This window comes from Diabrotica virgifera, chromosome 4 (genome assembly GCF_917563875.1).
Source record: "Diabrotica virgifera virgifera chromosome 4, PGI_DIABVI_V3a".
Lineage (NCBI taxonomy): Eukaryota > Metazoa > Arthropoda > Insecta > Coleoptera > Chrysomelidae > Diabrotica > Diabrotica virgifera.
This window is the reverse complement of record NC_065446.1, coordinates 59,040,105-59,051,966: the sequence shown is the minus strand read 5'-3', so window position 1 is coordinate 59,051,966 and position 11,862 is coordinate 59,040,105. Positions and strand designations below refer to the sequence as shown.

General features: G+C 31.2%; 1 long non-coding RNA gene across 1 annotated transcript; it reads right to left on the bottom strand.

The window, feature by feature from the left end:
* Positions 1-1,469: 1,469 nt before the first annotated feature.
* On the bottom strand, positions 1,470-4,570 carry LOC114327192 (uncharacterized). The gene is made up of 3 exons (XR_007697686.1): positions 4,093-4,570; positions 2,895-3,052; positions 1,470-1,650 (listed from the first exon to the last, which is right to left on the bottom strand). It is a non-coding gene; the product is annotated as an uncharacterized LOC114327192 (long non-coding RNA).
* Positions 4,571-11,862: the final 7,292 nt, after the last annotated feature.

The following is an 11,862-nucleotide window of genomic DNA, read 5'->3' as shown; positions in this document are numbered from 1 at the left end:
GGTATGACCGTTCCAAATTTTTAACCTGTTCCACAATTAAAACTGCTCCTGTTCCAGTGTTCCCATATATCAAAGTTTATCCGACTAGACACCCTTAAGCTATTAACAAATTTTCAGCTTGCTATTAATCAACTTTTTTTTCATACGCGGGATCCAGACCTATAACACAATATTTATAAAATCAACAAAACTCCATATAAACAGTTCTCTTTAATTGAAATGGAATGATGTTTAGCACGTGCACGGTCAAACATAAATACATTCAAAACATGCCCCGCGCACTCTAATAAAAATGATGTAATCGTATTTATTTTCCTTCCATTTTGTCAGAGGCGCTGATGTCGGCATTGTGATTGGTGGAACATGACTTTTGACAAATCCTGCGCTATCTGTGAATCTGTGTTCAGTGTTCGTGTTCGTTCGTTCGTTGTCGTTCAGTCATTTTATATGGTCGGTTTATGTGATGTGTTTGTGTCACCATAAAAAGCTGATATTCAGTGGTGTTTTTTGCTATTTTTGTTATTTTGTAATCGAGTACCTTTTTAAAGGTAAGTTTTTCTGATTGTAAGGTAGAGATTTTCTGATTGTAGGTACTGTTTATCCAACAGTTTTAAAATACACATTTTATTTCGCGATTTGTTGTTAGGTCTAATGGCTCCCATCAGGTGTTGTGTGCAGACGGTGGAAAATTCAACGATTAAACATATATTTAATCCAAATTAAATACTCATATTTCTATGTAAAATGTCACAATATTGTATAAATAAATAATTAAGAAACAAAAGTTGTTTGTGTTGTACCTTTAATGTCCACTTGAATAAAATATTAAACCCTAATAACACAAAACATTCCATGAATGTTCCTAGAATGTACACACAGGACATTGAAAACATTCCTGGAATGTCCCCAAATGCACACGAATGTCCCTGGAAAGTCCCAGGAAAGTGCTGTGTCAGCATTTTAAATATTCTTAGAATGTTCTGTTGGAACATTCCATGAATGTCTACGAATGTTCTTTGGACATTCACAGTCTATTTTTTAGACTGAATGTCTTGTTGGAACATTCCATGAATGTTCTTTGGACATTCACAGTATATTTTTAGACTGAATGTCTTGTTAGAACATTCCATGAATGTGTACGAACGTTCTTTGAACATTCACAGAATATTTTTTAGACATTCACTGAAATATATCGTCAGTAATGTGACAATACCTCCTATATGTTTTTTCATGAGGTTTGCAGGAGACGAAAAACATTTTTTAAGGTCACTTTCTGTTTTCGTACGTATTCTGACTTTTTTGTAGTAAATAGATAGTTATTTACTGCAAAACAAGTCAAAAAATATATGAAAACAGGAGGTGTCCGAAACAAGTTTTTAGTCTATCTTACAAATCTCTTGAAAAAAACAGATAGGAGGTATTGTCACATCACTGACGATATGTGGCCATACCAAATAATACATCCTTGATAAATATAAACATTTTTATTGCAAAAAATCTTTACATACATTTTTTAATGTAATTTACTGACATTCCTAAATATTATAAAAAAATGTGTCACATTTGCTTTGTAAACCTTTCTTTTGCTTTTCGTAGCCACATATTCTGTTTCCTTTCTGGTTTTTTGTAGACCACTTCTCTCAGCTGATTCTAAAAGAAAATAAAATAAAAGGTAATTTTTCTATCCTTTACAATTAACAATCAGAAGAAATATTATTTACAGGTAATAATACGCATAAATAATAATAATAAAAAAATAAATATTAAATAATATTTAAATAAATAATAAATAATATTTAATAAATAAAATAATAATAATGAACATTTTGTATTTTGACAACGACATCCGACGTGGAAGTAGAAACCTTAATAAAATTTTTTTTCAAGTAAATTGTGGCTTATTTCCTCATTAGAATAGTTAATTACAAAAAAGCCACAAAGAAATAGATTTTTCACAAACAAATAAGTATTTAGTATTCATTATATTTATTGTTTTTATTATTTACTTTAATGTCCTACTGGTACATTATTTGACAAATAATGACATTTCGAAGTCTGTTAAGTATGATATAACGCCCTTGGGCATTAAATTTAAATAACGACTTAGATACTGTCAAGTTGACAAATATCAACCTAAGTAAAACTATGGTTACCACAATTATGTTACTACTGTTACTGGTAAATGTACTTATTTAAAAACTAATCAATTCAAAATTCATTCAAATTTTTCGCATATAAAGAATAATTTAGTCAGACATTAAACGTTGAAGGCACCACAGGTATTATAATAATAACGCTTTCGGTCAACGTATATCCCTCAGGCCCTTGTTAAAAACACCATTGACCTCAAGCGTTATTATCCTTATAATACCCTTGGTACCTTAATAACTGTAACATAAGATTATACCTTAATTCTTGTTTTCTATTTCTGATGTTTTTATTTATTTACATTGAATATTAATCTGTTTTGTTGTATAATCTACTTCGCAATAATTATGTGATATATTTGACTTAAAATGAATTCAAAAATTTTTTGCAGTTGGGCAACAATGTCAACTTAGATCTCCGATGTAGATAATGAATTACAACAGTATCTATATTGTACAGACTGTATTATTAATTAGGTTATTTATTTATTTATTTATTGAAATATACATCCACCAGGTATAAACCCATAAAGGTGTACATAAGAAAACTACATACATTGACTGAACACTTGATGACAAAATATAAAATAAAATAAAAGAATAACCAAAAATGTTTCTGTTGTTAATACACATACACAATAATAAACAAAGACCTTAATAAAGAAAAATAACATGGCATCAATTCGATAAGCTATTGCGTATTTCGCGTTTAAAGATGTTAAAACCAAGAAAAAAAAATGCATATACCTGTGTGACATAAGCTATTGGAACAGCACAGTCTCTTAAACGAACAGCTGAAAGTGAAGTTCTGTCAATATCTTTTTCTAAAAAGTGTTTTGAGCATACTCCTCTATTAACAAATCTGATCTATACTTCATGTCTTCTTCGCAGGATCTTCTGGAAAGCTAAAAATACAAAATATATGCATTACTAAGCATTATTAACAAATTTTAGTTTTAAATAAAAAATATGATTAATGGACTCACAAAATATTATAAAACAGCTTAGAAATTGTTTATTAGTATAGTCGGTTCCCCAAACTCTGACACAACTGGCTAGTGATTTTAGTAGGTAATTTTTTTTGTTTTTGGCCAATTTTGACAAAATTACAGTATTTATTAACTATTTAGTTATTATTTGTTTTTTTGCCAATTTTACCAAATTGGCAAAATTATTTACTAAAATCACTAGCCAGTTGTGTCTGAGACTCAGTAGTACTGAGACTGAGTTTAGCAAATCGACTATAATATTCTGTGTATTCATTAGTTGGTACTGCATATTATAGTGTGTGGTCTACCATCCTATTTATAAAGGCATACATTAGCAAAAACGCAAAAAGAATTACTTTAGTTTTACAAATCCTATTGTTATTATCTCTATTTACTATTTTAGTTAGGAATAAGCGAAGTTTGTGGCTTATTCACAATTATTATTAAAATAATAAATGGATATGACCAATTATTAACTTATAAAATAAAATAATAATTCTTCTGATTTATGCCTTTTATTCACTTTGTTATATCTAGGTTACTTAAAAGATTTTTTATGAATACAGTGGAACCTCGATAAGTCGGATTAATCGGGACCGTGGCTGGTTCGGGTTATCGAAAATCCGGGTTAGCTGGAGAATATCGTAAAAACTAATAAATTACGGTATACTAACAGATAAACTTCATTATTGCAAAAACATGAAATACATATTATGCACAGTACATCTAAATTACGTACAGTTGCATACAGTATTGTTCATATCTGGGTAAACAACTCAGTCGAACCGAGAAAATGTTTATTTTGTCTGATGAAAATCGTTCCGGGTTAGCCGAACTTCCGAGTTATCGAAGGCCGACTTAACGGGGTTCCACTGTAGTATTATTAGGGTATTAATAGTATTAATTTATTTTCTGAAATACAGGGCATGCCTTCGTTTACATATTTGCATACTAACCTTTTAATAGGGCTTTTCATTAACAGTCATTTGTTTGGAGCTTCTGTCATAATTGAAACGTTATTCCTGCAGATTTTTTTATCTACATTTGTTTCTGCTACTCCAACTGCGTTAAAAACAGGACACCATTTTATTCACTATGTTAATAATACTATTAAAGCTATTATAAAAGTATCCGAATTAAAAAAATATTCTTAAAAAGCACAAATAATAGAAACAACGATCCACCCACGGCAAAGCAAGGTGGCCAAGACGAAGATGCCAAGATGGCCGAAGCGAGGTCGTTGGTTGGTCGTTTTTAGTCACGTGATGCCCTCTCAAGCGCCATGCACAAAAATATATGCACGGCGAATTTGAAAATGAACGCAAAAGAAATAAATATAAATGCCTCTCTTGGGTTTTGCATAAGTTATAAGTATTTTTTTTATTAACAAAATCGCATTCCAAATTGAATATTCGCGAACAATAATTTTTATTACATTTGTATGTTTATAATATTGTATTAATTGAACTTGGGAAACTCTTTAAATTTGACATATTATTGCACTGTAGGCCTAAAGTGTCACTTAGTTTGTCTGGTATGTTATAAGTAATGTTGTATCTGTTACACGTATGTATTATTTCGCAACTTAAAATATAGGAACATTGGTAGTATGTTCACAGAATGTCTTACGGTAACATTCCAGGAATAATTTAAACAGATGTTCACCGAATGTTCCCTAAATGTCCAGGACATTCAAATATTGATAGAACTTTGGTAGTACATTCCTGGAATGTTGTGTGTTGTTAGGGATATTGGAAGTACCGTATTGAGGCTATGATGTACCTAGCATCGAGGCTAGATTACGCCACTCTTCCTATCGTATCAACAACAAGAACGTTTAAAATTTCACACTTATCATGTCGAAGCTACAGACCACTTATGTGGAGGCCAGATTTGTAGTACCCTTCCATTTAACCAGGTGCTGAGATGGCGCTGAAATACGTGACATATTTTTTAAAGAGTAAGATCGCATTCTACCAAATCACACAACACTTTTTTCTATGATTCAAAACATTTACCAGGAGTCGGATCACGAAAATCGACTCGACTAAATCGACTTAACTCGTTATCGAGTCTATTGTGTTGTTCACCAACCCCGATCGAGTAGAAAATCGAGTTTCTCGATTGTACCTAACTTCTGTTTAGTTTATCTAGGCAACCAAAGACACCTTCAAACGTTTTTTTTTTTTTCGTTGTTTAGGGTTAATGGTTAATTATTGTCGATATTGTTGTTACGGCTGATTTAAAAATTGAAATAACAATGTCAACTAGACCAGCCCCAAAACAGTGGGAAATTTTATTAGATTCATTTGAATCTAAACCTGAAATGGTTTCTGGAAGAGCTTCGGGTCCCAATGCCAAACATATTATAAGAAATAAGTGGGAATCTCTTGCTACCCAGCTTAATAGTTTGGGGTATACTAATAAACCAGTTGAAAAATGGATAAAGGTAGGAACATATTTAGTTATTCTTATATGGCAAAAATCATTTAAAATAATTATGCTTTTCAGACTTGGACCGATTTTAAGTCGGCATTGAAAAAGAAAGCTGCAGAAATAAAACGGGAACAAACTGGAACTGGAGGAGGACCCCCAAGTGGAAAACAATTGACTTCCTATGAGGAGAGGGCTTTGAAATTACTGGGGAATAGTTTTATTGGACTAAATATGCCAGAAGCAGGTGTAAGTCCCTTCTTATTACTTTCTAATCCCAAACATTGTAATCAAACAAAAAGGTTATAGGTCTGGATCCCGCGTATGAAAAAAAATTGATTAATAGCAAGCTGCAAATTTGTTAAAAGCTTAAGGGTGTCTAGTCGAACAAACTTAAACAGTCGAACAGGTTAAAAATTTTGGAACGGTCAGACCACGAAAAGGCACAAGTATTTTGTCTGACAGAACAGAATTAAACTCTCCGAATGGAGATTAAACTCTCATGCAAAAATCAGACTGCTATTTATCACCAAATGGGCGTTTTAATGAGTGGAACATGTAGAATATGTCAATTGACAGGAATTATGACAGGTGATAAATAGCAGTCTGATTTTTGCATGAGAGTTTAATTTCTGTTTGGAGAGTTTAAGTCTGTTCTGTCGGACAAAATAAATGTGCCGTTTTCGTGGTCTGGCCGTTCCAAATTTTTAACCTGTTCCACAATTAAAACTGCCCCTGTTTCAGTGTTCCCATATATCAAAGTTTATCCGACTAGACACCCTTAAGCTATTAACAAATTTTCAGCTTGCTATTAATCAACTTTTTTTTCATACGTGGGATCCAGACCTATTATGCTAAAATTGAATAAGATAAGGGTCACAGCAGTATGTAAAATAGTTCTGTATTATGAAGATGGTAAACTCCATATAGCAAAATACCTACCGGTGTGCTGAAAGCCTTCTTTAAACTAATCTTAAATTTAAGGAATGCTTTTTTTTTAAAGTCAATGAAGTCAATAAACCAGATTTGAAGAATAATTTTTCTCATTTCAAATTCATACTCAGAATATTGAAAAAAAATAGTATAATTTAGTATGAGTACTATTTTTTATTTTATTTTAGTATTTTGTTTCTTTTTAGTTACTTTGTATTTATATTGAATTTTTTAATACACTTATTTTTTTAATTAGTTAAAGAAAACATAAATGTTACTTTAGTCTGCATAAAGATAAAGAATGATGTTAGGTTTGTTCCTACAAAGAATCACAAACTAGTTCATGACTTCAACAACAGTCTCTGACTGCTGCACAATACGCATGTGCGAATTCAACCAGCGGTGAACTAGTTTGTGATTTTTGTTGGAACAATATTCTACCGAGCTGGCAAGTTGTCTAAGAGCAGTGCCCAGAGAAAAGAAAAGAAAGAAGAAGAAAGCTCAGGAAAACGAAGCAAAACGAAAACTTTAACGTTACTATTTTACCCATATTCCATATTTGATAATGCACGAAAATATCAATGTTCTATGATTAAAAACCATTTGAACATCATCAAAAAGAAAATTTTTATTAGTTCAATAATAAAATTTTAAAATATTTACATAATAAAAACATCTGCAATATTAGATCACCAATATGAGTATAATAAATGTATAGTCTTACCAAGGCCATATTATGTATTGTTTAATGTTTTGATAGCAGAGACTGTAACTCTAGAATCTGGATCATATTTGGGTTTCTTTAACTGAAATTACTTACTTATTTTGTAATCTAATATTTGTACTTTTTTAAAATGTATATAATGAGTACATTTTTTATTTATTTTATTTAATCAATTAAGCCCATTCCTACCTTTCGGTGTTGGGCTGTTTACAACTAGTTCAATATCTACATTTCAATATATTTTAATAATTATACAATACTTATTTTAACAATACAATTTTAATGAATATAAATTACTTATTTGACCCATCTTTCTGTCCATATGTTTTAATCTTGTGGTGCTTCTTTAATACTTCTTTTCCATGCTGTTCTATTTTGAGCTAATTGTTTTGCCATACTCCATTGCAGTCCTCTCTTCTCTGCTTCTTGTCTAACTTGTTCTTCCCATCTCATTCTTGGGCGACCTACTTTATTTTTCCCTTGTACTCTGACTTCATATACTTTTTTCGTTATTCTTGTGTCGTTTAGTATATGGATGTGTCCCAACCATCCTAACTGTCGTTCCCCTATAATTGTCTGTATGGGTTTTATCTTTAGAGCTTGAGTTATTGTGTCGTTTCTTATTTTGTCTCTTCGTGTGACACCTTCTATTTTTCTCAAGAATCTCATCTCTGTAGCTTTGATTTTTCTTTTGTTGTTCTTTGTTAGTGTCCACGACTCACTCCCATAGATGATTGATGGTCGAACCACTTTTTGGTACACTTGTGTTTTGACTTCTTTGGGTACCTCTTTCTTTCCAAAGAACGTATTTCTTAATGTATTATAAATTATCCCTGCTTTTCCTATTTTATTGTTTATTTATTTGTCTATTTTACCATCTACTTCAATAATTGTACCTAAGTAGTTGTAGCTGTTTACTTGTTCCAACACTTGTCCTTCTACCTTAATTTTTATCACTTTTTTTGTAGTTGCCATAACCATTGTTTTACTTTTATCGGTGTTTATTTCCATGTTCATTTTTCTTAGTTCTTTTATATAAGTGTTTATTATTTGTTGTAGTTTCTCTTCCGTGTCAGCTAACAATACCATATCATCTGCAAATAGTAATTCTTGTATTTGTACATTGTTCATTTTCCCAATATCATGTCTTTAGATTTCTCCTTGCATTGCTTTATTGCGTCATCTAGTACCATTGAGAAAAGTAATGGACTTAGTACGCAGCCTTGTTTTAGTCCTATCTTTGCCTGGAATTCATCAGATTCTTTATTGCGCGTCCTTATTTTTATTTTATTATTTTTATATAAGACTTTGATTATTTCTATCATATCCTTTTCTATTCCATTTTTCTTTAAACATTTCCATATATCTTCCCTTCTTATTCTATCAAAAGCTTTTTTCAGATCAATAAAGCATATATGTATCTTTTTGCCTTTCATCAATAGTTTTTCTCCTATTTGTCTCAATATGAAAATCAGATCTTGGGTACTCCTCCCTTTTCTGAAGCCATGTTGGGATTCTTCTAATTTTATTTCTAGTTTTTCCCTTAGCCTTTTTTCAATTTTTGTTGGAACAATATTCTACCGAGCTGGCAAGTTGTCTAAGAGCAGTGCCCAGAGAAAAGAAAAGAAAGAAGAAGAAAGCTCAGGAAAACGAAGCAAAACGAAAACTTTAACGTTACTATTTTACCCATATTCCATATTTGATAATGCACGAAAATATCAATGTTCTATGATTAAAAACCATTTGAACATCATCAAAAAGAAAATTTTTATTAGTTCAATAATAAAATTTTAAAATATTTACATAATAAAAACATCTGCAATATTAGATCACCAATATGAGTATAATAAATGTATAGTCTTACCAAGGCCATATTATGTATTGTTTAATGTTTTGATAGCAGAGACTGTAACTCTAGAATCTGGATCATATTTGGGTTTCTTTAACTGAAATTACTTATTTTGTAATCTAATATTTATACTTTTTTAAAATGTATATAATGAGTACATAGATACCCATATTTGCATAATTTTAACTATTAGATTACAACACAAATCTCAGTTGGTGATACTAAAACATTTAATAAGGAAATATTACTAAGAGAAGGGATTCTATACACAATATTCCAAAAATTTTACTACTTTGATAGCAGAGACTGTAATAATTCTAGAATCTATTATATAAACATTTCTGTAACTAAAAGTACTTATTTGGTAATGCAATATTTATACACTTTTTTAAAATGTAGAGTATATTATATATTTACATAATTGTGGTCATTAGATTACAACAGAAATCTCAGTTGATGATAATAAAAATATTTGATAAGGAAATATTAGACTAGTTGCGCATGTCTGTGATTACCAGTTTGCAAAAAGTCCGGAAACTTTTCAAACTGTCAGAAACTAATCTCAAACTGATTAAATATTTCATGGAACAGTGTACTTTGTTGACTAGTAATCAGAGAAAATCTTGTTGGAACGGCGAAATTATTATTGCGCATGAGTCTGACAGTCAGTCACAGTTGGAAACTTCTGTAGGAACAAACTTGTTAATAGTCTCCTAACTGATTTAAGCTTTCCCTAAATTTAAGGTTGGTTTAAGAAGGCTTTCACCACACCGACCTTAACTACTAAAGCAGCTTATGATTTTTTAAATTTTACTATTTAACTGTTTTTTAGTTGGAACCACCTCAGACACCGGCCCAATCACAATTGAATTTACCAATGTCTGTAAAAATAAATGATGGTGCATCCACCAGTTGGCAAGAAGGGGTATGTTCATCTCCTACCTCTGTCTCTACACCTAGTGTGAGCCCTATATGTACAAAACCTAGAGTTGAAAAGAGACAGCAAATTTCAACACATGAACACAGTTATGTGAAACAAAGGAAAGTTAGTGTCGAAGATACGTATGTAGAAACAATCGACATACTAAAAAAGATGGACACAAAATTGGACTCAATCGACCAAAAGCTAGGTTCTATAGCGGATTCATTAAAAATTATAGCAGAGAAAATGTAATATACTTTGTTTGTTCATAAAATAAATATTTGTTTACTGGTTTTATTACTCATTTTATTTACTAGTCAACTATTTTTTTGTTATAGCACTGCTCTAAATTGTAAATTTCTTATTTATCTTAAATTGGGCTTGCCCATAAATAAATAAAACTAAATTAAAAAATTGCATACTAACACTCCAAGTTTATTTTATTAAGCCTTTATAGACAAACTATGGATTCCAGGGGCTAATCCCAAGAAATCCATAGTTTATTATATTGTATACAAGCAAAGGCTTCAAATTAAATAATGAATCATTTTGATTTGGAGTAGTTACATATCAATAGCAAAGAAGACTGCAACAAGTACTTTAATCAATTTACCCAATTTAAATTCAAACAACAAGATGAAGGCACTAAAATAACATTTATTGAAAGTAAGTAGTAACAATAAGATTTCTCATATGTTGCCAGCAAGGATATTATGGGCATGGTACGCTGGGCCATCTTCCACACCCCCCTCTGGATTTTGCAGTTCTTCTACAAATTCTATGTCCCCTTCTATGCACATATTGTGCAATGCTGCACACACTCTAACTAATTTGCAAACAAACTCTGGTTTGTATCTTGATGTGCGTTCTCTTGACAAACATCGAAATCTTGTTTTAAGTACTCCAAAACATCTCTCAATGCAGTTCCTACTTTGTACATGAGCTTCATTGTAACGCCTCTCTGCATTGTTAGCTGGTACAAGAAATGGAGTCATTAGATAAGGCAAAAGGGGATACCCAGAATCCCCCACTAACGAACATCTTTCATTATTAGTTGCCAGTTGATTCATATATATATATATATATATATTGACAGTTGAATTCCTCCATATAAAGCTGTCATGAGTACTGCCACCAAAATTTGCAAATACACTTCTAATTTTTAATTGAGTGTCACAAATAATTTGACAGTTTAAAGAGTGATAGCCCTTTCTGTTAATGAAATTGTGTTCTTCAATACTTGGTTTTAAGATAGCTACATGGGTGCCATCAACGGCCCCAATGCAACCAGGAAATCCCCATTTCCTTAAAAAATCATTTTTTAAAACATCCCGTTCTTCTTCACTTATAGGAAATGTTATTTTCTGAGGCACAAAATGTTCATTTAAAATATCAGTTATTAGATGGACATACTTATGAACAGTGCTCTGGGCTATACCAAAATTAAACTCTTCTCCCAAACACCTTTGATACGACCCTGTTGCGTAAAAACGTAAACTACAAAGAACTATACTTTCTAGAGTTATTCCTCTAGCTACTTTTCTCTCTGCTACATGATTGCTTACAAATTGGATGAGTATTGATGCTAAGTCCTTAGAGAGTCTGAATAACTCTATAAATCTTTTTTCAGGCAGTTCAAATGGTTCCTGATTTCGTCTGAGTTGTTCACGTTTACAAACCAATGCAAGATTTTCTTGTCTTCTTTGAATTTGTAGTAAATGTTCTCGAACAATTGGCAGCATACTTGTGATTTTTATTAAGAAATTAACAAATTTGGTCCAAAGCACTTGTGATTTTATACAAGATTAAGTTTTTATAGAAAATAAGTAAATATACAAATAAATAATACAAATATTAGAGTTTTT